This window comes from Malania oleifera, chromosome 1, assembly GCF_029873635.1.
Source record: "Malania oleifera isolate guangnan ecotype guangnan chromosome 1, ASM2987363v1, whole genome shotgun sequence".
Classification (NCBI taxonomy): Eukaryota; Viridiplantae; Streptophyta; class Magnoliopsida; order Santalales; family Ximeniaceae; genus Malania; species Malania oleifera.
Genome location: NC_080417.1, coordinates 72,677,271 through 72,704,993, shown reverse-complemented (window position 1 = coordinate 72,704,993; position 27,723 = coordinate 72,677,271). Strand labels below are relative to the sequence as shown.

Here is a 27,723-nt window from a genome sequence, read left to right as displayed (position 1 = left end):
TTGTTGCTATATCTTGTGATTGAGATTATTTTCTTGATACAAAGATCAAATAAATTTTAACAAACCATTGTTGAATATCTCTTGTGGTTTATTTTGAGAAAAACATTTGTTGAGATATTTGAAGTGTGATTGTGATCTTTATTGCTGCATTATGATTGAGACTATTTTTTTTTTACACAAAGATCTTATCACTTATACTCTCACGTACTGATTACATTATTTGCATAAATCTTTTAAAGTAGACACTAAGACCACATTGAGCTTATCTTATTATATCATTCGGTGGTATATTGATTACATTAGTACATAATATGCTTAGTTGAGAAGCATTTTGGTTGTACACAAATTTTATTGTAAATCTGTTGTATTCTTGGCATGGTTTGAGGGGGCGGTAATCCATCCCGAAAGGATTGGTTGTAAAAGGTTGAGATCAGTTCTATGTTAATTTGACTTGGTTGTAAATGTTGAAGTCAACTCTGTGCTAATTGACTTGGTTGTATTTAAGTGTTGCTCCACCTGTTAAGTGAGCATTAGTGGAATTCTCGGGCTTGTAAGTTAGAGGCGGGGACGTAGGCATAGTTTGCCAAACCCTGATAACATATCGTATGTGTGTTTATATTTTCACAATTTATATTCCAGCACGTGTATGTTATTTTGTTAATGCTGTGCATGATTTAATTTCTATACATTTCATTTATCTGCGCATTTGGGTTTATGAGTATATAGATAGACCCTAGGTTTAGTATTATTGTTGCTTATTTGAACATATTTAGGAATACATTTTAAATACCCAATTCACCTCCCTCTTGGGAATATATCAATTCTAACAATAATGACTCATAATAACTTATTTAAGTAACAATAAATAAATGAATTAACTATTCAATAAATATTTATTAATATAATTAATAAACAAATATTATTAGTATCACTCCATAACTTTTTTAAATATTTAATTGTAAAAAGAACATTCAATTTTATACTTAATATTACATAGTTATATTCTAATTTTAACTTATAATTTTTAAAATTTGTGCATAGCATGAGATATTTGTTAGTTACCAAAATTGTAACAATTAAAAGAATAAATACTAACCCAAATCATTAGTCTTTTTTTTTTCCTCACTCATTAAATAAAAATCAAACATAAATGTAATATTCTTTCAATATCTTTTTCTTTCTCTTTACGTTTCTCTGCTTACAAACATCGCAATATATATATTTTTTAAAAGTTAGAGAAATAATTACAAACATATCATTTGAAAAAAAATAATAATCAGAATCGTTCAATTTTCATATTTCTCATTGAGAAAGCTATCTGAAATATATATATTTGAGTCAAAATTAATCAAAAGATATAAAATTTAAGGACAATAAATTTCAACCAATCACAAATTTTCTTAAATTTATTAAAATTCAAATTCTAAAAAAAATATTTGAATCAATCATGTTTTGCGATCATAAACACCAATAAAAAAGTAGTAAAATATTTACAAAATTAAATTTTTTTTTTTTAAAATGGATTTGGGTTTTGCAGGTTTTGGAGAACATAACAATCCCTTTTAATATAATAGTATACCATCGTATTTTTCTATTACGCTCAAAATTTTGCTATGCCATCTTATGGAGACTCCCCTATAATAGATCACATGGAAATCCCTATTGTGCACTTATACAAGATATTTGGCCGTGTTTTTTTTTAAATTACTTTCAGTGTTGTTTTAATTTTGGTACATTGCTGCTATATTAAGCATTACCCTATATGTAGAAGAAGAGGAAGAAGATGATGAGGAAAAAGTGATGATAATAATGGCCTAAAAGTAAGTCGTCGCTATACTATCAAGATTATAAGGAAACTTACAAGACATATTGTTAGAAATACTAATAATATAAAATAATAAATTTATAAATAAAAAAAAATCACGATTCACAAATAGGTTGAGGTATGGATATCTTGCTCTTTTTAAGGAGATTCAAACATTCTACGATTTATTGGCTTAGCACACGAACCGATTGCAACAGATTTTCTCAAGACTTGTCTCCCCAAGGATACAACAGTCCGATCTGAATCGTATGACTCTCTTTAATTCTGCACAAATAGAGGAGTCCAAAGTTTCACAAAAAAAACACCTTTCTTTACTTGTCAAATTTTCTAAACTCAAAAGAAGAATGATAAGATCAGAATGAAGATAATTGATTTTTTTTCTTATGCTAATGCCTCAAGGGTTTATTTATAAGCACAAAATGACCTTTTAGTTTCCATGTACTTAATAAATAAGTTATGTATATATTAAGTAGATATAACCCTAGATTCAAGGTACATTCATCTAACTAACCTTGTGCATTTAAGAGATATATGAATAAATGATCATAACGCAATCCGAGAAACATCTTCATTTTTTCAAGATAAAATAATAATATATGTTTTTTTTTAAAGATAAAATAATAATATTAAAATACACTAACACATTTTAATCTCCACATTGTTTAATACTTTAACTTCATCACCTTCCGAATACACTTAAACCACCAATTGTGATGAGTATCAGGACCGGCAGTGTATAGTGAGTGGTGCAATATTGTGTTTCAATTTTTTTTTTTAATGATCCCATCTTAGAGTTCTATTTGAATTTAAAATTTTATTTGAGTTAAAAAAGAAAATAAGACAATTTTTTTATTATTATATGAAATGAAAACTTATTCTAATATTATTAAAAATTAAGAAAAAAAAATCAAAGATGAATCATGTGTGAATCAAATGTTGTTCATTGATTTGGCATATACTTTTCATTTTTTTTCCCTTACTTTTTTTTCATGGATAAATTTAAAAATTAAAATTTTAATATATATTTTAATATTTTTCAATTTATAAACAAACCTAAATAGCAAAATTTAAAGCATCATGTGGAACCACTTATGCAAAAATGTTTTTTAGAAAAAAAAGTGCTAAAATCAATAAGTGTTGAATTGGAAAAGGCTGCAAGTTATAAGTGTTGTTTGATTATATTTAAAATAAGTGTTGTTTGATACTTATTTTTATTATAGGGTGTTATATGATTATTTTTAAATAAATTAAAAATATTGATATTTTTAAGTAACAATTTCATTAATAATTTTTTAATTTTTTTCAATTAAAACATTTAATTTTTTATATTAAATAAAATAGTATAATTTTATAAGTTTTAATTAACAATAATCTTGTTATTAATGCATTTCTGTAACATACTATTATCATATTAATTTATGATAAAATTAATATTGTTAATGAAACTAAAATTTTTAATTTGTCGAACATTAATTTAAATTAATAGAAAGTTCTTGTTCAATCCAGAATTGAATTATATTTTATTAATAACTAATATGTCATAATACATAATAAAAATAACATATAATTATTTTTAGTATATTTTAAACATAAACATTAATATTTTATAATTAAAATTTTAATTGATAATTGTATTAAAATTTCAAATTAAAATTAGATATTTTCTATTAATTAAAATAATATAATATTATTTTTTGATTAACAATAATCTTGTTACTTATGCATATTTATAACATATGGTCATCAAAATAGTTTATGTTAAAAATTGTTTTAATAACTAAGCTAAAATTTTTGAATTTAATATTAATTTAAATTTATAGATGATTCTTTTTGTTTATTCCAAAATTTAATCATATTTTATTAATAATCAATATGTTATAATACATAGTAAAATAATATACAAGAATTTTGTAAAATATAATTTAAACTAAAAATGTAATATTTTTAATGAAAAATTTTGTTAATTGTTATTTTTAATTAATACATAAATATTTTTATTAAGTAAAAATAACATAATATTATTTTTTGATTAACAATAATCTTGTTCTCAATGCATAAAGATTATTTAAGTGAATTTTGAGAAGTAATCTAATATAATTTTTTAACTACTTATAAGTGATATTTTTCACAAACATAATTTGTTTTGTAATATAAGAAAATTTAGAAGATACTTTGTAATTTTAAAATATATATTTAGAAGATAACCATGTATTATTTATTAGGTATTATAATATATTAATTATAGATGAAACATAATGCAGGTTTGGAATAAAAAAAAAAAAAGAACTACCTACTCGTTTAAATATATATTTAAACACTAAAAATACTAATTTAATTAATAACATTATTTTAATATAAATTAATAATTTGTAGAACAAGCTATATATCACTTTTTTTTTTTGTAAAAATGATTTTTTAAAGTGACACGTACTTTTTGTTCAAGTGCTACTAAAGCTTAAAGGGAAATGTGAGTCCGCATGAAATGAAAATGTCTTTCTTAGCAAACATTGCGTATTTACAAAAACTGATCACATATATGAAAAGTATCACTTATAAGTAGTTAAAATTATATTAAATTACTTTTCAAAATTCACTTTTTTTAGATGTTAAGAATCATTTTTTTGCAATAAATTATAGTCGAAACTAAAGATCACTTTTTTTTTTCTTTTTCAATAAAAACACTTATTTTAAGTGATAAATACTATAAATATTTTTTTTCAAGTGCTATCAAGGCTTGAAGTGAAATCTAAGTCTCAAATGAAATGAAAATGCCCCTTTACCCAAACATTATGCATCCGCAAAAGCTAATCATTTCTATGAAAAATATCACTTAAAAGTAGCCAAAAAATTTATTACATTACTTCTCAAAAAGCACTTAAATAGTTTATAAGAATTATTTTTTGCAATACATTGTAGTATAGACTAAATGTCACTTTTTTTTTTTTAATATAAAAATTCTTATTTTAAGTGACAAGTGTTATATATATTCAATTCTAGCAAGGTTTAAAAGGAAATTTGTGTGAGAGTCCCATATAAAATGAAAATGCCCCTTTTACCAAATCAATATCTAAAAAACTGATAACATTTATGAAAAGTATCACTTATAAGTAATCAAAAAGTTATATTATATTATTTTTCAAAACTCACTTAAATAGTTCTTAAGAGTCATTTTTTTGCAATAAATTATAATGCAAATTAAATATCATTTTTTTTATTTTATAAAAATACTTATTTTAAGTGATAAGCACTATAAATATATATTTTTAAGTGCTATCAAGGCTTGAAGTGAAATCTAAGCAAAAAATTATATTAGATCACTTCTCAAAATTTACTTAAATAATTTATAAGAATCATTTTTTGCAATAAACATAAATTAAATATCACTTTTTTTTATTTAAAAATTCTAATTTTAAGGGATAAGTACTCTATATATTTTTGTTTTCTACGTGTTAGCTACCAGCATAAATAAAAGCACAGATGTCAAGAATGGGATTCGAACCCATGCCCTTTCGGACCAGTACCTGAAACTGGCGCCTTAGACCAACTCGGCCATCTTGACCTTTGACAACGTGAAATGTACTTTAAAACATAAACTATATTTAAAAAAACTAGATTCCCGCTAGCTGAAAAATATCACCTGAAGCAGAAGATAAGCACATGATGGACGTAGTTTTAATTGCCTAAAGGTGCCAGTTGGAAGAGCACCACCCCCATCAATTAACCTCTCTCCTCTTCTCTTTTCCGAGTTAAGACAGCTAAAGACTTGGTGATCGGCAACACCAATGGCAGCAAAAAGTAGTGCCGGCCTCTAGTAATGCCGGTGGGAGAATAAGCTTTGGCTTTCATGCGTTTGACGGGGACTTTGGAGGTGCCACTGAATACTGTATTACGTTATATGTGGAAGAACTGTTCCTAAAAATAAGATGAGATGCATTTACAATTTTGAAAATAGACTTGTATGTTTTCTATATATATATATATATATATATATATATATGTTATAATTTTTTTCAATCTTAAAAAATATTTAAGTTTATTATAATTTTTTTATAGGTCAAATAATGTTTATTTTGACTTAAATCTTTTGAGCAAATTATGAATTAAGGACATAATCCAATCACCTTATATTCAACTTGAATTAAGTCAAGGTGTGATTTTTGCCCAATTCAATAATTTCCTCGATGAACTCACCCATATCTAAATCAAGTTCTTCATTAATTATCTAAGACTTGATATAAGAATCTATTGAGATAAATCAAGCCTATCTATATCACCAACTTTTTTAAGATCCCGTTGACCAATGAGATCAATTTCTCTCTCAAAATCATTGAAACGTTGATTATCAATAGGCTTGGAATGCTCGGCACACAATCCTTTATACTTAATCATAATATAATCCTTCTCCTTATTAGTATAGTTAGCGACTAAAGAGTCATCACAATTTTCTTGATTTGTGAGATTGGGTTCTTCATTCTCTTCTATGTAATTGGCTAACAAAAGATACTCATGACCCTTATAGTTGATGTTGTCTATAAAAGGAGTTTGATGCCCTTGTGCTATTGAGTCTGAAGGAAATCATCATGAGAAGTTTGACCAAGAGAAGATTGTGGAGTGATTGAGACACTTGCCCTTAAATTTCTACCCGACAAAAAGTAGGTTGGCCAAACCCCTTCGGCCTTTCCTTTCGAAATATTGCGGGCAAGTTATAGCATAAGTTTTTGTTGTGGACCTTGTATCTCCAAATAGGTCTTTTTGCATGTTTTCTATCTAAGATATCATTTCATTCTTTAAATTACGATTCACTACAAAACAGAAGCCCTTTAGTAATGATTTTAAACCGTCACTAATACCAGAAAGTCAAGAAATGAAGAAATAAGGAGGAAGGAGGAACGTGAGGGAGTTGGGAGAGGGAATAGTTTCGAGCGAGAGAAGATTTGGGGGATTCAGCGTGAAGAAACGAAGGAGGAAGAGGGGTTTTCTGGGAAAGAGTTTTAGTGACGATTTCAAAAATTGCCACTAATAGTTCAATATCAGTGACGAACATTTTCGTCACTAATACTCAAAAAATTGTTGCTAATATTTTCTCGCAATAGTTTAAGCGGGAAATCTACCCTTAGTGATGAAAGTATTAGTGAAGAATTCATTTCATTTTCGTCACTAAAAATGCACTATTTGTTAGCTTTGGTGCAATCCCAAGAGGGGGGAGGGGTGAATTGGATATTTAAAAATTCTTTCCTAGGTCAACTAGTCTAACAATAGTATTGCGCAACCTATGGTCTATCTATGCAATTATAAATCCAATCATTCATAATAAAACATATACGTGCGGTAAATAAATTGCGAAAATGTAAATTACACACACGATATGTTATTGAGGTTCGGCCAAAGTGCCTACGTCCCTGCCTTGGCTCACCAGCACAAGGATTTCACTATAAGCTCACTTCATGGGTGGAGCGGCACCTAATACAATCAGGTCAATTAACGGGGCTGACATCAACCTACAACTACACCTAACTAGGATTGTGAGGCCCTGATTTTTGTATAATTTTTTTTCTCAATAATAAATAAATGATCACTTGTCATCAATAACATCCACAAATCGGCCACGTCAACAATCCTACTATCATTCGCACGACCTGACCCGCATTGGGTACTGGGTAAAAGGTCATTTTCTTTATAAAACCTAACAGTGGAAGACAATGTATTTATATGATTCAGAATACAATATCCAGAGTATCTACATACACACATATACATCATTATCATAAACAACTCTAGGGGAAATTACACACCCCCTAATCCAAAAACTCACCCTGTGTGTCAGGGTCCTAACTCCCTATGATCACGAAACTCTATCACCTGGTTTATCCCTGTTTCCTGAAAAATTTAGATAATTTGGATGAGACACATTTCAGTAAGAAGGAATAAATTATTTATAGTGTGTGGCCATATGAGTTCAATTATAATATACTTTACTTTTCAAATCATCATTTCATCTAAGAAAATACACTGATATACACATTCTCATAATCATATAGATATACAATACAAGCTTTTATAAGCTTTAAAACTATTTCTCAAATTCAATGATTTCCAACACACAATTATCTGCAAAGTTCTTGAGAATAGGAAAGATTACCCGCCCATACAAGTAGCTTCCCTTTGCCCTAACACATTATGCAGTCAGGTATGACCACATCTGATACTTATCAGGGCACTCACCTTACTCAGTAAGCCCTCAGGCGGAGAGATTCACCTCGCCTCAAATATTTATATTATTAACTCACACGGTTCCATTTCTTAATTTTATCATTCTTTATTTCTCAATTTCCATTCTTTCTTTTCATTTCTCATTTTAGCAAATTTTATCATTCTTTCATTTTTTTTATTTTTCGTTTTCATTTTACTTTCCAGCTCATGAGTATCCTCGGTATCAAATACCAACATCGCGTCTGTAACTCATGGCCACCCTGAGGATCTTTCTATCCACGCCATGCTTCCCCCTATGGTCAAGGTTGTGCGGTCCGAAGGATGGATCTAACCGCGATTAGCCGACCCGGTTAGATCAAATATCATATCACATATCGCGTCTGTAGTACGACTAGCAGACCTATAACCCTGATCCGGACTCAGGGAGCCCAACAACTCTACAAAATGGCACAGTCGACTGTCACGTCACATGCTCCAAGAGTCCGTGTGGTTGCACTAACACCACTAGCAATGGTACCGTGCTTAATATCATAACCATCCATCAGGATTCACTACCACATACCCGTACTCATTATGCGGTATTGACATTTCATCAATCATATTCCAGTATATCATAATTCAGTTTAATATAAATATTCTCATCATTTTCTGTGCACATTTCATCATCTCGTAATATCATATATTATAATTTTACGTATTTTTCACATTTTTCCAAAATACTCATATCAACAATTTGTACAACTCATTTCTCATGTAAATAATTTCCACTCACAAATAAATACCACATTTCATTATTTTCTAATATCGGAAATTCACAAAATCTCATCTTTCAGGCAAAGCATTTCTACTCACATATAAATACCATATTTCATTATTTTTCACTAATCACATCAATAATTTTCATTTCAATATTTTCTCAAAAATTACTCATCGTTATATTTCACCCTCCAAAGTATCACAATTTAAAATCATTCGAATGCCATACAATTTATCTGATATTTATATCGTAATAATTTTCAGACAAAATACCATAAGCACATTTTCACATAATAATTTAAATAGTAATTCTAAAAATACTGCTATAATTTATTCCCCTTACTTGGCTTACTGAGAGTCTCGTTAACACCTAGATCCTACGCCCTTGGCGCCTGAAATTTAACTCCTACAATTTACATTTTTTCCAGATTAATTAATCTATTTTTTCAAAATAATACCCATCTAACCTTCCCTAGGCTCCATATACCTTAAATTAATATTTAAACTAACATTTAACAGCCCTACTTAATTTTATGAATTTTGCCTGCGAGTCCCAAAATTACACCTGTGGTGCTCACCCGCGCCCTAAATTTTAGAAATCCTACTTCAACTCCAGATGCTCAACATTTTAGCATTTCTAAATTAATCATAATTAATTAAAAATAAGCCCCTTAATAACCCCCGTACCCCAAATTTGGGGTTTTGCCCATGATGACCCCACAAGAATTTCGTCCCATTAGACTTGTAGAGAATCATCCCTAGATTCTCATGGTGGTGTCTATTCGTCGATTAGGCTTATAATTTGCAAGAAATTAAAGAAAAAGGGAAAATTGGCTTATCCTAAGAGATACGTTTACGCCGCTCCTACCACAAATCCGCTCCGATAGATATGATGGCAGCGGAGAATGGAGCCTAACGGTATCTTTTGATTTTCGATCGGGCGAAAATTCGCCACAAAATCGAGGAGAGAGGGAGAGAGAATGAGAGGAGCAAGAGAGAGAGAAAGATTCTGTGCACGCAGGAAATAGGAGAAAGAAGAAGAAAAGAAGAAGAAGAAGATGCTTCCTAAAGCTTAAGCTTCAAGAAGCTTTAATTGTTTTGTTTTGTTTTGTTTTGTTTTATATACGTATATATATATATATATATATTATTATTATAACTTTTACATATATATATATATATATATCTAATGTATATTATAGTATTATTATTTAATTAATGATAATAATTATTTAATTAATTTAATTAAAAATTAATTAATTAATTAATTAAATTAAAAATTAATTAATTAATTAATTTTTTATTTTTTTATTTTTTTATTTATTTTATTATTATTATTAATTTTTTTTTTCATTCCCAAGCTTATCATTTTCTGGGATGTTATAAGGATAGTGCACCTAACTTTCCTAACAGGGTCTAAGCCAATCCGGGACTATTCAATTGGGTTAGTCTCATTCTTCAAGCCCACACATGGAATACAACAAATATTCAATATAAATTTTGTGTACACAGAAATATGCTTCTCAACAAGAAAATATGTACCACAATACAATCCAGATAATAATGCAAGCACAGATATGCTCAGTGCTTAATAATGTGTGCTAAACACTCAATCTAATGTAAATATATAGTCAAGATCTAGAGTGTATTTCCTAACAAACTTTGAAACAAATAATCAAAGAAAATCAATCACCACAAGTTTCAATGTGTTTCAATAAGAATATTCAAAATATCTCAAACAAGATTTTTTTTCAAAATAATAGATCAAGAGATATTTGAAAAATGTAAGCTTGTGAAAAATATCTTTGTAAGTCAAAAACACCCAAGCTTGATGAGTCTTGCAACCAAGATGCAAAGACTCACTAGTTACAAGGATTTTCCCACACAATGATCTATTGATTAAATCGGAGAAAAATCCTAGCAAAAACTCTCTACGAAAAATAATAAAGCAATCAAAACCAAGGAGAGTTTAAGCACTTTGAATCACTTAGTAACACTTTTAGGATGTTGGATTTCTCAAAAGAATAGCAAAGAATGAGTGTATGAGCTTAGTATGTGAAAGATATGATCTTTGAAAAACAGAGGATTTTTGGCTAATCAAGTATGCTAATATCTTTTAATTTTTAAAAATGAACCCATATATATATATATATATATATATATATATATAGAAGGCCAAAATTATAACCGTTAGGGACACACATTTAATTATTAAAAATGATTTAAATGAGTTTAAGAAATAAACCTTGATTTACCCTAATTAACTGAGGTAAAAAATTAAAACAACCTGAGAGTTTCAAGTGCCTGTGTAACGACCTGCTTATTTACCATATTAATACATAATAACATCCTGGTAAACCATAATCCACCTGGACCCAAGGTACCAGGGGTAACCTAAAATTCATTACTATTACCTAAACAACAGGAAACGTGATATCATATACAAATAAAAATATCAGTCAATACAATACCAGAGTTTACTACAACCGCCATATAAATATATACATCTCGAGAATATCCAAAAAGAGTCCTAGGGTTGTTACCCAAAAAGTCGTCTGACCCTAGCAAAATACTTACCCTTCAGGTAAGGTAGGACTATCGAACTTTAGTGTTGTGGAACTTTATCCGCTCTTCTATCTAGGGCTCCTAAAATGTTCATATAATTTGGGTGAGACACCTCTCAGTAAGGGAAGATAAACTAATACCAGTGTGTGACAGCATGAGTATTCTTGTGTTATACATATACAATACATAAACACACTTGGTAAAATAGTCTGTATCATATATAAGAAAACATATATAATCATAACAAGGTAGAACATATTAAATTTCCATAAACATATTTCATCTCATATAATAATAATAATAGAAAACATCATGGATGGTTAGCTGGTCAGTGTCATGTCTTACCCCCACATGACTGGGTTGTGTGGACCGAAGGTGGGACTCAAAAATGGCTCGTCGACCACTGGCGAATCAAAATAAAAAGTCTGTAAGTATGATGGGTCTGCCTCTACTGGTCCGTACACCAGGGCACTAATACTACAATAAACCACATCAACTGCTATTCTCCCACTGCCATATACGGCTAGCGGTAGTACTAACATATTATGATCGCGATCATATAGCTACGGTACCGTGCTCGTGAAAGCCTAAACCAAGCCAACCAAGTTCTGATATCATATAACATATTTCCAAATAATGATACATGACTATTTCATAATAATATTTGTCAAGTTAATAGCATCATATCATTTTCATAATATACCATGAAAATCATCGGCCCTTATGTCGGCATTTCGTATTTTATCAATCACGGCCCATACGCCGTATTACATACCGGATAAATTTCATGGCCTGTACGCCAACATATCTTATACAAGGCTCGGTCCGTACGTCGGCATAATATTTAAAAGGCTGGGCCCATACGCCAGCATATCATATAAAGAAAACCCTCGGCCCGTACGCTGGTATATCATAATAAAATTTTTGATCATTTTAACATTTTCCAGAAACAGTAAACCATACTCATTTTGTAACCGCAGTATCTCATGGTAAATTTTACTCATGCCACAAAAAATTGGTACTATTAATATTTAAATCATATCATTATTGACAACATTATTTCCCAAACATAATTCTACTATATATATTTAGTTCTTGAAAGTAAAAGCTGTAAAATTATACATATATTTCTATGAAAACAATTGACTTAGTTTATCCTCTTACCTGATTCCTGAAAAAGCCCCCAAAATTAACCAATCCTGTACCCGTAGGGTTCCCTGTTCAACACGTTCAAAACAACATCTCCTAGAACAAAATTTCAGTATTTTCTCGACTTTTACATTTTCTACAACTGTAAGAAAGTCAAATATTGAATAAAAAGTCTTATCCTAAACTTGGGATGGAATCCAACCTAGCCCCACCAACGATCCACTCCAGTAGATTTGAAGAGAACTTCCCTAGGAGTATCGTGGCGGCTTCGGATAGTCAATCCAGTGAAGAACGAACCCAGAAACCTAGAGAGAAAGGAGGTGAACTGAAGAGGAGAGAGAAATTCTGATTTTGTTGAATAATCTGAGCTCAAATCTGAGTTTAGAACTATTTATACACTGAACTTCGTCGACAAGACACGCCACTTCATTGACGAGGCCACGAAGGAAGTTTGTCGACGAACGCCTATCACTCGTTGACGAAATTCAGAGCTAAATAAAACCTCTCAGTATCTTTTTATCAACGAGACATGTGTCCCCTTTGACAAGCCCTTCATGTGTGCTCGTCGACGAACTCCTTGTGTTCATCGACGAGACCCTATTTAAAAACTCCAAGTACAATTCCTTTTTCTCATTTTTTCATTATTTAAATACCATAATTCTTCAGGTCACTATATTCTCCCCTTCTTATAAAATTTTGTCCTCGAAATTTTCTATTCCTACAATTCATCATCCCTTGAAAACAAACAGTCTACTTATTTTATTACTTACCCTCACTTATGACAGAGGAATACCATGGTTACACTCAAAGTTCTGGGAGATTACATATACAAAATAAAAATTCTCCCAAAACCAAAAGACTACGTATTAACTAAACTACTACATGTACCTGCAAAAGAAATATTATACAATCACTTACACTTTCCCTGGTCATGACTAAACCTCTTGGAACAATTGCGGGTATTTCTGCCTTATCTATTCCTCGAGCTCCCAAGAAGTCTCCTCTATTGCGTGATTTCCCCACATAACCTTTACTAGAGGAATCTTCTTATTACATAATTCCTGTATTTTTCTATCCAGAATTAGTACTAGTACCTCCTCATAAACTAGTGAATCACTAAGTTCTAATTCACCATAACTGATTACATGAGAAAGGTCCGGGACGTATCTCCTCAATATGGAAACGTGGAATACGTCGTGTATTCTGGACAACATAGGTGGTAAACCTAACCTGTAGGCAACCGGCCCCATTTTCTTTAGAATCTCAAACGGGCCAATAAGCCTAGGGCTAAGTTTACCTTTCTTTCCAAACCTCACGACCCCTTTGAACAGAGCTATTTTCAAAAATGCATGCTTACCAATATCAAACTCCAACTTCCTACGGTGGTTATCCGTGTAACTCTTCTGTCAGCTCTAAGGAGCACTGATTCTATCTCTAATGAGTCAAACCTTATTATACGCTTTTTGTACTAATTATAGCCCCACAACTTGCCGCTCACCCATCTCATCCCAATATATAGGAGAACGACATCTTCTACCATAGAGCGCCTCAAACGGTGCCATACCAATGCTGATCTGATAACTATTATTGTATACAAACTCCACCAGCAGCATAAACTGGGTCCAACTACTCCTAGAATCTAGCACGATGCTCGAAGCATATCTTCTAATATCTGTATCGTTCTCTCAGTTTGCCTATCCGACTGAGGATGAAATGCCATGCTAAAAGATAGCTTAGAACCTAGAGCTTACTCCAAGCTCCTTCAAAATCATGACGTGAAATGTGGGTCTCGATCTGACACTATAGATACTGGCACTCCATGAGAATGGACTATCTCTTGAATATAAATCTCTGCCAAGCGATTTAGGGAGTAGTTGATTTTGATAGGAAGGAAGCGGGCGGTCTTAGTCAAATGATCCATAATCACCCAAATGGCATTCTGGCCATGCAATGCTAGTTGAAATACTGACACAAAATCCATAGATATGTGATCCCATTTCCACTCTAGGATAAAAAGTGGCTGCAACTGGCCTGCAGGCCTCTGGTGCTCAGCTTTTACTTGCTGGCACGTCAAACATTGCACTTCATATTTAACAACTTCTTTCTTCACACCACTCCACCAATACAATTCTCGCAGATCCCTATACAGTTTCGTGCTGCCAAGATGAACTGTGTACAAAGATCTATAAGCCTCCTCTAAGATGGTCTTCCTAATATCAACATCGACAAGAACACATAATCTAGAACGGAACCACAAAGCTTCGTCATCTGTAATACAGAATTCCTCTCCTTGACCATTTTGCACTTTGACCAATACCTCTGCTAATTTTGGATCGTCTTTCTGAGCAACTTTAATCCTTTCCTACAGAGTAGGATGCACCACTAGACTGGAAATACATACATATGGATCACTCTTGACTAACTCTATACCTAGTCTCTCTAGATCCATCATGATTGGATACTGGATCTCCAAAACTGCCAACGCTGGTTCCACAGACTTCTTGCTCAATGCATCAACTACCACATTTGCTTTCCCTAGATGATAATTGATGGTACAATCAAAATCTTTAATAAGCACCAATTACCTTCTCTGCCTCATGTTCGGTTCCTTCTAAGTGAAAAAGTACTTTAGACTTTTATGGTTGGAGAAGATTTCACATCGTTCGCCATACAAATAATGCCTCCAAATCTTCAATGCATGTACTACTGCAGCCAAATCAAGATCGTGGGTAGGGTAGTTTTTTTCATATTCTTTTAACTATTTGGAAGCATACACTGCTACTCTACCATGCTGCATCAATACACAGGCAAGTCCCTTCAAGGACGCATCACTGTAGATAACATAATCCTCACCCCCTTGACAGGATGATCAACATTGGTGCCATGACAAGCCTCTGCTTCAATTCCTAAAAACTCTACTCACAGCTATCGTCCCATTCAAATCTGATGTTTTTCCTGGTCAGTCATGTCAGAGGTCCTAATAGGGCTGAGAATCGCTCAACGAAACAACGATAATACCTAGCTAGCCCAAAGAAACTCCTAATCTCCTTAACGTTCCTCAGTCTAGCCCAATTCACTACTGCATCAAACTTATTAGGATCCATAGAAATTCCATCCCCTAAGATAACATGCCCCAAAAACACAACTTTCTCGAACTAGAATTCACATTTACTTAACTTGGAGTACAACTTATTTTCCCTGAGCATTTGTAAAACTTGTCTTAAGTGCATCTTATGCTCCTTATAGCTCCTCGAATAGACCAGTACATCATCAATTAAAACAACAACAAACTGGTCAAAGTATTGGTGGAAGACTCTATTCATCAAGTCCATAAATATCGCAGGAGCATTTGTAAAACCAAACGGCATAATGACAAATTTATAATGCCCATATCTGGTCCTGAAAGCTGTCTTCAAGACGGCTTCTGCTTTCACTTTCACCTGATGATAGCCTGATTTGAGGTCAATCTTAGAATACACTCGTGTACCCTGGAACTGGTCAAATAAATCATCTATATAGGGCAGAGGATACTTGTTCTTGATTGTCACTTTATTAATTTCCCTATAATCTATACACATTCTCATGGTCTCATCTTTCTTCTTCACAAATGGAACTGGAGCTCCCCACGAAGATACACTAGGTCGTATAAAGCCCTTATCAAGAAAATCTTACAACTGATCTTTTAGTTCTGCCAACTCTACTGGTGCCATTCAGTAAAGTGTTTTAGAGATTGGCGTTGTACTCAAAAATAGATCAATAGTGAAATCTATCTCTCGATCAGGTGGCAAGCCTAGTAACTCATCTAGAAAAAAATTCGTAAATTCTCTTATTATAGGCGTACTAGTGAGCTTCAATTTATTCCCTACCATTTCCTTCACAAATGCCACAAATCCCTAAAAACCACTTAGAAGCAGTCTCCTCACCTGAATAACTGAAACTAACTGGGCTGAAGATTGCACTTGCGACCCTATAAACCTAAATTCTGATTTTCTTGGAGGTCTGAATATTACCTCTTTCAAACGACAGTCTATGCTAGCGTAATTGGCTACCAACCAGTCCATACCGAATATAACATCGAACTCATGCATGTTTAGCACTATCAGATCAACAGACAAAATTTTTCCTTGAATATCAACTGGACAACCCCAGAATACCCTACTACACCTCATTATTGACCCAGTCGATGTAGTCACCAATAATTCAGTATCTAAAAACAACTATGTTTCTATCCCACATAATTTAACACACCCCGTGGGCATGAATGAATGGGTGGCTCTTGAATCAAACAATACAATAACTTTAAAAGAAAGCATGCTAACCATATATGTCACCATGTCACCAGCTGTCTTAGCATCACCCGACGTCAAAGCGAAAATTTTGGCTAGAGCCATATTCCTCTGTTGGCCTCCACGTAGTGCCTGATAGCCTCCCCGGTATGGTCTAGGAGCAGGAGTAGCATCTGATGGTGTAGGGCAATCTCGTACCAAATGTCTTTGTCTACCGTAACAATAGCAGACAACTCTCCCTACTCGACACTCTCCCTAGTGTCTCCTCCAACAAGTCTGATAGATAGGAGAGTTCTGCACTGTCTAAACCTCACGACCCCCAGTCTCTTGCCTTCGTACTTTGCCATAGTTTCCTATCCTCCACTGACCCTGCCTAGAACCTTGCTAGTAGCCTGAAGATGCAGATCTCTTCTTCTGTCCCTATTCCTCTGCATCTATACTCTCATTAACCTTTACAAAGGCTGCTCTGTCGACTAACTCAACAAAGTCCTGTATCTTTAGCATTACCACCTACCTGTATATGCCTTACCTAAATCCTCTTTCAAACTGTCTCACTTTCTTTATCTTTTAAGGAATAATATACGAAGCAAAGTGAGAGAGCTCTATAAACCACGCTGCATACTGCTGGACCAACAGTTGCCCTTACTTCAGATTCAGGAACTCTTCCATTTTAGCTTCCCTAATAGTAGATGAAAAATATTTATCAAAGAATAATTCTTTAAATCGGTCCCATGTCATAACTATCGGTGTTGTCCTTTGCTGCTCTAGAAGTCTCACAGCAGTCCACCACCTCTCGGCCTCCCCCGTCAGTTTATAGGTGGCGAAAAGGACCCTTTGTTCCTCCGTATACTATAATACGGCCAAGGCTTTCTCGATCTCCTGCATCTAATTCTCGGTGGTTACAGGATTAACTCCTCTTGAAAATGTCAGAGGATTCATCTTAGTAAACTTCTTTATCGTGCACCCATGACCTGCAGACGGACCCCCTGCTCTCTAGATCTCCTAGCAATCTCAGCTATAACCTATTGAGCCACGCTACATAATACTGCATTAGAATCAGTCCCGCCTGCACTCGAGAGCCTTGCTCCATCACTGCCGTTCACATGGGCACTACCTCCTCTTGGATCCATCCTGAAAAATAATAAACGTAACTTAGAAATCCTATCCTTATAATTTACTCGCCTAACCTAACCCCTTATCTTAACATCCTCAGCTTATTCCTAGCTCTAGTCCTATATTGTAGGAACACAACCCGACAATAGTTTACTATGGTTTTCCTGAAATCGTCACCCTAGGAAAAACATAGAAACAACCATGGAAGTCCTGCCTCTAGACTGTAGAACACAACCTTAAATCATTTTCCTATACTCTGGTATCGTTTTCGTTGCACTCTAAAATCTACAGAATCTAGCAACCTAGGCTCTAATATCAAACTGTAACAACCTGCTTATTTACCATATAAATTTTTTTTCTACATAATAACATTCTGGTAAACCATAATCCACCTAGACCCAAGGTACTAGGGGTAACTTGAAATTCATTACTATTACCAAAACAATAGGAAATGTGATATCATATACAAATCAAAATATCATTCAATAAAATACCAGAGTTTACTACAACCGTCATATAAATATATACATCTCGAGAGTATCCAAAAAGAGTCCTAGGGTTGCTACCCAAAATTCCGTTTGACCTTAGAAAAATACCTACCCTTTAGGTATGGTAGGACTATCAAACTCTAGTGTTGCGGAGCTTTATTTGCTCTTTTACCTGGGGCTCTTGAAATGTTCATATAATTTGGCGTGGGACACCTCTCAGTAAGGGAAGATAAACTAATACCAATGTGTGGCAACATGAGTATTCTTGTGCTATACATATACAATACATAAACATACTTGGTAAAACAGTCTGTATCATATCTGAGAAAACATATATAATCATAACAAGGTAGGACATACTGAATTTCCATGAACATATTTCATCTCATATAAAAATAATAATAGAAAACGTCTTGGATGGTTAGCTGGCTGGTGTCATGTCTTACCCCCACATGATTGGGTTGTGCGGCCTAAAGGCGGGACTCGACAATGGCTGGCCGATCACTGGCGAATCAAAAGCAAAAGTTTGTAAGTACGATGGGTTTGCCTCTACTGGTCTGTACACCAGGGGCACCAACACTACAATAAGCCACACAGACTGCCATTCTCCCACTGCCTCGTACGGCTAGCGGTAGCACTAATATATCATGATCGTGATCATATAGCTACGGTACCGTACTCGTGAAAGCCTAAACCAAGCCAACCAAGTTTTGATATCATATAGAATATTTCCAAATAATGATACATGGCTATTTCATAATAATATTTGTCAAGTTAATATCATCATATCATTTTCATAATATAACATGAAAATCTTCGGCCCTTACGCTAGCATTTCGTATTTTATCAATCACGGCCTATACGCCGTATTGCATACCTGATAAATTTCTCGACTCATATGCTGACATAGCTTATATAGGCTCGGCTCATACAACAGCATATCATTTAAAGGCTCGATTCATGCGCTGGTATATCATATAAAGAAAACTCTCGGCCTGTATGCTGGTATATCATAATAAAATTTCTGTATCATTTTAACATTTTTTAGAAATAGTAAACCATTCTAATTTTGTAACCGCAGTATCTCATGGTAAATTTTACTCATGCCGCACAAAATCGGTACTATTCATATTTAAATCATATCATTATTGACAACAGTATTTCCCAAATATAATTCTACTATATATATTTATTTCCTAAAAGTAAAAGCTGTAAAATTGTACATATATTTCCATGAAAACAACTGACTTAGTTTATCCACTTACCTGATTCCTGAAAAAGCCCCCAAAATAAACCAATCCTGTACCCGCAGGGTTCCTTATTCAACACAGTAAAAACAACATCTCCTAGAACAAAATTTCAGTATTTTCTTGACTTGTACATTTTCTACAACTTTAGGAAAGTCAAATACTGAGTAAAAAGCCTTACCCTAAACTTGAGATGGAATCCAACCTAGCCCCACCAATGTTCCACTCCAGCAGATTTGAAGAGAACTTTCGTAGGAGTGTCGTGGCGGCTTTGGATTGTCGATCCGGCAAAGAACAGACCCAGAAACCTAGAGAGAAGGGAGGGGAACCGAAGAGGAGAGAGAAAATATGATTTTATTGAATAATCTGTGCTAAAATCCGAGTTTAGAACTATTTATACACTGGGTTTCATCAACGAGACATGTCACTTCATCGAAGAGGCCACGAAGGAAGTTCTTCAATGAACAACTATCACTTGTCGATGAAATTCAGAGCTGAATACAACCTCTTGGTATCTTCTCATTGACGAGACACGTTTCCTTATCGATGAGCCCCTCATGTGTTCTCATTGATGAACTCCCTGTGTTTGTCAACGAGACCCTTTTTAAAAACTCCAAATACAATTTCTTTTTCTCCTTTTTTCATTATTTAAATACCATAATTCTTCAGGTCACTACAGCCTGTCCCTTGGTTCGGTCGCCCGAATACAGACACAACATAAAAAGTGATTTTTGAAATTCAGGTGCCTGAACTTAGGTTTGGTTTCTTGACCAAAAGCGATTTCCATTCTGTCCGAGGTTCGGTCATCTAAACCAAAGTTTAGTTTATCGAATGACCAAGTTTGGTCGCCCGAGGGTAAAATGAATTGTAAGTTCGAGCACTCGGGGACAATGGAAAAGTACAAGGTACAAGTTCAGTCGACCGTGGACACTCAAATCATTTAAGTTCAGTCGCCCGAGTCTAGGTCAACTTTTTGACCAGTCCACGATTCGGTCGACCAAGGCAACTTGACTTGCCAGGTTAGGTCGCCCAAAGCCTCATGATTTTAACCTAAGGTTCATTCTTTAATTTTAATTTAACCCCTGATAATATGAGAACTATGTTGGGGCTTTTTGCACTAAGTGTGAGAACCTAAGGTCTATCTAAGGTGATTCTGAGCATATTGTCCTACCATGCATGATGCAAATTATTACAGGCCATATAGTGTTACAATCCATAATTAATTACAACCCAGAATGAAGAATATAAAAACACAATTACAAATAAGGTACAATATTCTTCAGTCTTCTATAATATCACCATACGCCATCATGATATAGCATTCTTTTCAATTCCATGTATTACATGTATGCAAGCCTCAGTGCAAACATTAGTACTAATTGTATTTTTCATTATCAAAACGAGATATAACCAACTAGGTCAACACCATTAGTGACGAATTTTATTTTCGTCACTAATAGCTCATTATTTGTGACGATTTTAGCTCCGTCACTAATAGTTTCGTCACTCATTATATGAACATTTCTTTAAATTAGACCCCAATTTGGGCTAAGGATAGACTATTGTCACTGTCGCGACATCCTCGAACACGAACTTGGGATGACTCAAAAATGATAATGAAGTGAAGTGGATTTTGAAAATGTGATTTTCGTGGAAAACATGGTGTATGAAGTTGCCACTAACCTTTTAGTGTGATTAAAACACTTGATTACTACCCAATTAAGGGTATAATTGGTCTGCGTTACTAGAGTCGGGCTTGGGAGTTCGGTTATGCGAGGGGAAGGTATTAACACCCCCTACGCGCCCGTTCTTATGAACGACACCTAATTAATTAAAAATTATCCCACAAATTAAACTTAATAAGCCTTTGAAAATTACTCCCTTTTGTGAATTTATGAAATGCACATGAATGAACAGAAATGAGAATAAATGGACAACACATAATATACAATATGTACGTATTCCCTCAGAATTGGGGTACACAAAGTTCGAAAAGCTCATACCCTTTTTGTTGCAATCATCGGGATGGAAAATTGAGAAAATAGTTTACAAAAATACACTCCCGAGGTTCTTGAAATTTTGTAGGATTTTTCTAAGTATGAAAAGTAATATTATGAGAGGTTTTTTTTGACTCATTCAGGATGAACACAAATTCCGAGACCTCAACAAACAATTTTTGTGAATTTTTCATATTTTTGTGTTTTTTCAATATTTTCCCAAATTTTGAAATAACAAAAAGACAATTAAGTGAAAATCAAGGCCCAAAAATATTTTGAAACTTTCTCCTAAGTTTTCTGAAATTTTTGTGATTTTTTCTGAAATTTTTATGGGTTTTCAAAAGTTTAAATATAAAATAAAATAAAATACTAAATCGGTTTCATCTTGGTTCAGAGGATCCAAACTGGCTTGGAAATGAACTGGTTAAAGGGGGTTGACCAGTTTTAGGCCCGGTCAAGGCCAATGGGTTTAAAGTATGTGCCCAAACATGTGCATGGATGTGCGCAAAAGTGTGTGCAAACCATGTGTGTGAATGATGCATGGTGCATGTATGAATGCATGACTATGTATGCACATGGATATGAATGAACATGTGCATATGATGGCATGTGCATGAGCATGTACGTGCATGAGTGTATGTGCATGTGCATGGGATTTTCAACGTGAGTTATGGGCATGAATGAGTAGACGTATGTGGCCTATGAATGAGCATGCATGAAATAATGTCATGATGTAATGCATGAATATATGTATGCATGGATAAGAACGAACATGCATGCATTGTGTGTGAATGGGCATGCATATGCATGCATGCATGAATGAACAATGACACATATAATGATGTGATGCATGAATATGTATGCATAGACAAGAATGAACATGCATGCATGGTGTGTGAATGGGCATGCATATGCATGCATGCATGAATAAGGACATGGATAATGATGTAATGCATGTGTATATGTTTGCATAGATAAGAATGAACATGCATGCATGGTGTGTGAATTGGTATACATATGCGTGCATGCATGAATGAACAATGACACGTATAATGATGTTATGCATGAATATGTGCGTGCATGGATAAGAACAAACCTACATGCATGCATGATGTGTGATGGGTATGCACATGCATGAATGGATGAAATCATGGGTGATGATGTAATGCATGAGTGTACGTGTGCATGGACAAGAATGAGCGTGCACACATGCATGATGTGTGACGGGTAGGCACATGCATGAATGGATGATGTCATGGGTGATGATGTGTGTGTGCATGGATGTCTGTATATATGTATGTGGGCATGTAAAGTGTATATGGTTGTGAGTGTTAATGTATGCATGAAAGTGTGTAAAGACTAAGGTGTGCTTGAGTGTGTGTACAAGTGTGTGCATGAAAGTGTGTAAAGATCGGTGTGTGCAATTGGTGTGTGAGTAAAGTGTGTGCATGAATGTGTGTAAAGACCAATGTGTGTCAATATTTGCATGTGCAAGTAAACAAGTTAGTACACAATTTTGTTAATGAGTTAGTATACATGTAAGTAAATAAGAAAATATACAAGTAAGTATATGTTAGTTTGCAAGTTAGTATGAGTTAGTATGCAAAGAAATAAATAAATGGGTTAGTGAACAAGTAAATAAATGAGTTAGAATGAGTTAGTATAAGTCAGTACAAATAAATAAATGTTAGTATACAAGTAATTAAAAGGGTTAGTATGCAAGTAAATAAAGGTTAAGAGTGCAAGAAAGTAAATGTTAGTATGCAAGTTAGCATAAGTTAGAGTACAAATAAATAAATGTTAGTATGCAAGTAACTAAAAAGGTTAGTATGCAAGTAAATAAAAGTTAGAGTGCGGAAAAGTAAATGTTAGTATGCAAGCAAATAAAGGGGTTAGTAAACAAGTAAATAAATGTTAGTAACAGGTTGTGGGAGTTAGTACATAAATTAGTAAGTTAGCATGTGAATAGTGTGTGAAATGATGTGTGAACAATGTGTAATGGTGTGTGAACAGTGTGTGTAATGGGTGCGTGGATTCTCTCCTCCAAACCCAAAATCCATTACTCTCCTTGCACCCCATGAAACCAAATCTCTTTCAACCATTTGTCTAGAAACAAAATTGGTTTAGGCATTTTTTGAAACAGCTAGTAGAAATTTGGCATTTAAGCACATGTATAGAGGGGTAGATTTTTCATAATAAAATCCATTCACAACTACCCTAGCAAAAAAAATTTCAACAAAGCCCAATGATAAAAAACAAAAATGAGATCAACTCCAATCATTAGCAATCGAACTTACCCAGATGGAAAATTTTAGAACTGAATAAAACTGAACACAAGGGTGGAGTTGCTGGTTCAACTTGACATCGGGGGGATGGAGGCAAGGTCACGGGTGGTGGATCTGGAAGAGTATAGAACTGTGGCCAGAGCTTTCTTTGCTGTTGTCTCTATGTTGGTTTTGGTTGTTACTCTTGCCAAGAGATGATGGTGGTGATGAAAGTCGTGAAGGAGGGCCGTGGATGACCTGCCGGAGATCAGAGGAGTGGACCCTATAGCCAGGTGATGTTGACAAAGCCAAGGTTGTCGGAGATGCCACCGGGGGTCTGATAGAGAGTGATAATGATGATGGTGCTGCGAGTGGTTGATGGCTTCTTGGGGAAGTTGGGAGTTGCAGGTGGCGATGAAAGGGGTCTTGCGATCTGTGGGTTGTGGTTCATGTGCGTGAGAGAGAGAGAGATCAAGGTTGAAGCGAGGGAGAGGTGTGGGAAATGGTTCATGTAGTAGCAGCATGGCTACTAGAGGAGGTAAGGGAGCGGTGGTGATGGTGGCATGGTTGCACGGCTGTGATGGTGTGCAAATGGTGGCTTGGGCATAGGCGATGATGTGTGGTCGTGCGGAGAGGTGGGACAAAAGGTGCGGCTATGGAGGAAAGTGGTGATTGAGGTAGACGTTGGAGGTGCTGGGAGGTGATGCTGGTGCTCTGGAGATCGTCGAGGAGCTCGCGAACGCTAGAGGAGTGAGTTGTGTGAGTATGAGGTGAGAGAGGTACTGAGGTGAGCCGTGCACAGCCAGCTTTACGGGGATCGCTTTGCGTCGTTTGCGACTGGTCGAGGACGAGCAAGGTTGGGACGAGAGGTGGTTGTGATTACGGTGGTGTGGCGAGAGAGAAAAAATGGAGAATGGGAGAGGGCTTATGAAAGTGGTTAGGGAGAGAGAGAATGGTGATGAGTGAATCTAAGAGGGAGGATGATGGTGAACAGTGACACCCCCCGGCACTGCTACAGTGCGTGACCCGTAGCCTTGATAGGCTTTTTCTTGAGTTTTTTGTTTTCTTCTCTTTTTTCTTTTTTTTTGTTGCAATAATAATAATAATAATAATAATAATAATAATAATAATAATAATAATTAGGGTTTTTTTTTTAAGGCATTTTTTCCTTTTTTTTTTTTTTTTTTACTCTTGTTGTCCACTTCTATCTTCCAAAAAAGAGAGACTCGACTTCGAAAAAGGTAAAACTTAATGTTGAATCAGGTGTAATCCCAAGAGGGGGGGGGGGGGTGAATTGGATATTAAAAAAATTTAAGTCACTTAATTTCCTTTTACACACTTCTTATAAATTTAGCAACTACTTCTTGTTGCTCAATTATGTATGTGTGTGGCAATCCTATTTATGCATGCAATATACTCAATTTAAATACAACGCGGAAAATAAAGAGTAGAGGGAAGAGAGAAGACAAATGCAATTTTATGAGATTTAGCCGACTTGGCCTACGTTCTCGCCTTGAGCAACCACTCAAGGATTCACTAAAACCCTGCTCCTTAAAGTCGGATGGAGCTTCCCTTACAAACCGCTGCTTACAAGAGGTATAACTCGCTCCTTATCCGCTGCTCACAAGAGGTACAACTTCCTCCTCACACCCGGTTCACAACCCGAACCGTGTTTACAATGAAATATGAAAATAACACTCAAAACAATGCTTCTAGCAAAAGCTTGTGAGTGCAATTCAATTTCCTAGCACATTAACATATGATATAACTTGAAGCTCGTGAATGTATGAAAACGATAAACTCGTTTTATGTATGATATGCTTGAACACACAAATCCCTATTTAATCAAAACTCCCAAGTGAAAATATATTTGGAATGCTTTGGAGTCAACTAGGGTTCTTGATTCACTTTGCAAAGATCCACAAGTATATTTGAAGCAAACTAGTTAGCAAAAAAAAAAAACTTTGTCTTGAAGACAAACACAATAAACTCACAAAGTTTCTTTCAAAGTTCAATCTTTCCACCAAACTATATTTTTCAATAAAAAGACCCTATGAACAAAATATATATATGTTTATATACTCTTGATTCCAACAATCAATGAACCAAGCTAACAAGACTTTCTCACAAAATAATTTTTTTTGTTTACAAAAATCAACTTTTATATGTGTATGCACACTCAAGAAAAAAAAAAAAACTCTTTCTAAAGATATTCAAGAAAACAGAAGATGTGATGAGAGGTTCTTGAGAAATAAAAACTTGAAATATCAAACCTCACTAGACGATTGAGGTACAGTTGAAAGAGATAATGAAACCCCTTTCATTTTCCGAAGAGATTTGCCCAATGAAGATGGAAGGAGTGCAGAAAATCAGCTCTAGGGTTCAAGTCTTGCAATCAGATGTATATTTTTCTTGTTGTGTGTCTTAGCTTTCTTCTAGGGTTTAGAAATTTAGTATATATAGTAAATGACCCTTAGGATTGATCTTAGCCGTTGGATCAATCAGATGGCTCGCGAGTTCACTTAATAAAAATCTGGTTTTTAGCAGCCCCGCGACTTCAGGCACCTGAGGGTAAAGGTCCAAGCGACCAAAGTTCCTTAAGCCTTGAAAAATCACATTCGAATACAGGGTCAGGCAACCGAAGTGGTGACTTCAGGCTCTTGAAGTGACTTCAGGGGCCTAAGGTTCCAAGGTCAGGTGACTGAAGAGCCTCGGTCAGGTTCTGTCATCTCCATTTAATTCTTCAGGCTACTGAACTTAATCTTCAGGCAACCGAAGAAATTCTTCAGGCGCTTGAGGTTTGAGTTCAGGCGACCAAAGTCCCCATTTTCTCATATTTTCATTTCTAATTAAAAATCTGCATGGCTCCTTAACTTTCCGTGCATGCTTAGTGTAAGTCTTGTTCACAAACTCAATACATAGATCAAATATCAAGTGATTTGTCATTATCAAAACAAGATTGGACTCATAGAGTCAACAATCTCATCCTTTTTGATGATGACAAATGCACGAGCAAAAATATATATATTATGGGTTACGCCTAACAAGGCTCCCCCTCAATTAATGCATCAAATATTCAATGGATGACAATATGCTCATGTTCATACACAAAGTGTTGAGCCTGAATCCAAATGAAATATAAAATATGCTCATAATGAATGTAATATGCTAGATTTCTCCCTTTGAATATCTCACCCTTTGCAAATTAGTTTTACCAAGACTCTTTGCTTCCATTTTATTATTTTTTCTTTTCCAGATTTTCTCTCCCTTTTGACATCAACAAAAAGGTGTAAACAAATAAAGCATGAGTAGACGCAACCTTATGTTCTTCTCCCCTTAGAGATCTTAAGGTTTTGAATGTGTCTAAATGTTGATACCAAATATTAATAATATGCACTTCCAAATGATTAAGTCGTAAGAGATGTTGCTCCCCCTGAATTATATCATCTAACACGATTCTAAGCAACCTCTCGACTATGCATGAGACCTAAGTCACGCCTAATTTGGATAAATCTATCCTTTGCAAGTGGTTTTATGAATATATCAGCCCATTGTTCATCCTTGCAGACAAACTCTAATGTTACATCCCTTTTTTGCACATGGTCACGAAGAAAGTGATGTCGTATTTCTATGTGCTTAGTTTGTGAATGTAATATGGGATTCTTTGAGATATTTATTGCACTCGTATTATCGTATCTTATGGGAATTGTTTCATAGCTTAATCTAAAATCCTTCAGTTGTTGCTTCATGTAAAGCATTTGAGCACAACAACTACCTGCCGCTATGTATTCAGCTTCAACTGTGGAAAGAGCGAATGAATTTT

The 27,723-nt window shown here is 34.3% G+C and overlaps 1 non-coding gene across 1 annotated transcript; it reads right to left on the bottom strand.

The window, feature by feature from the left end:
* Window positions 1–5,303: 5,303 nt before the first annotated feature.
* On the bottom strand, window positions 5,304–5,384 carry TRNAL-CAG (transfer RNA leucine (anticodon CAG)). The gene has a single exon. It is a non-coding gene; the product is annotated as a tRNA-Leu (tRNA).
* Between the last annotated feature and the right edge of the window lie 22,339 nt (window positions 5,385–27,723).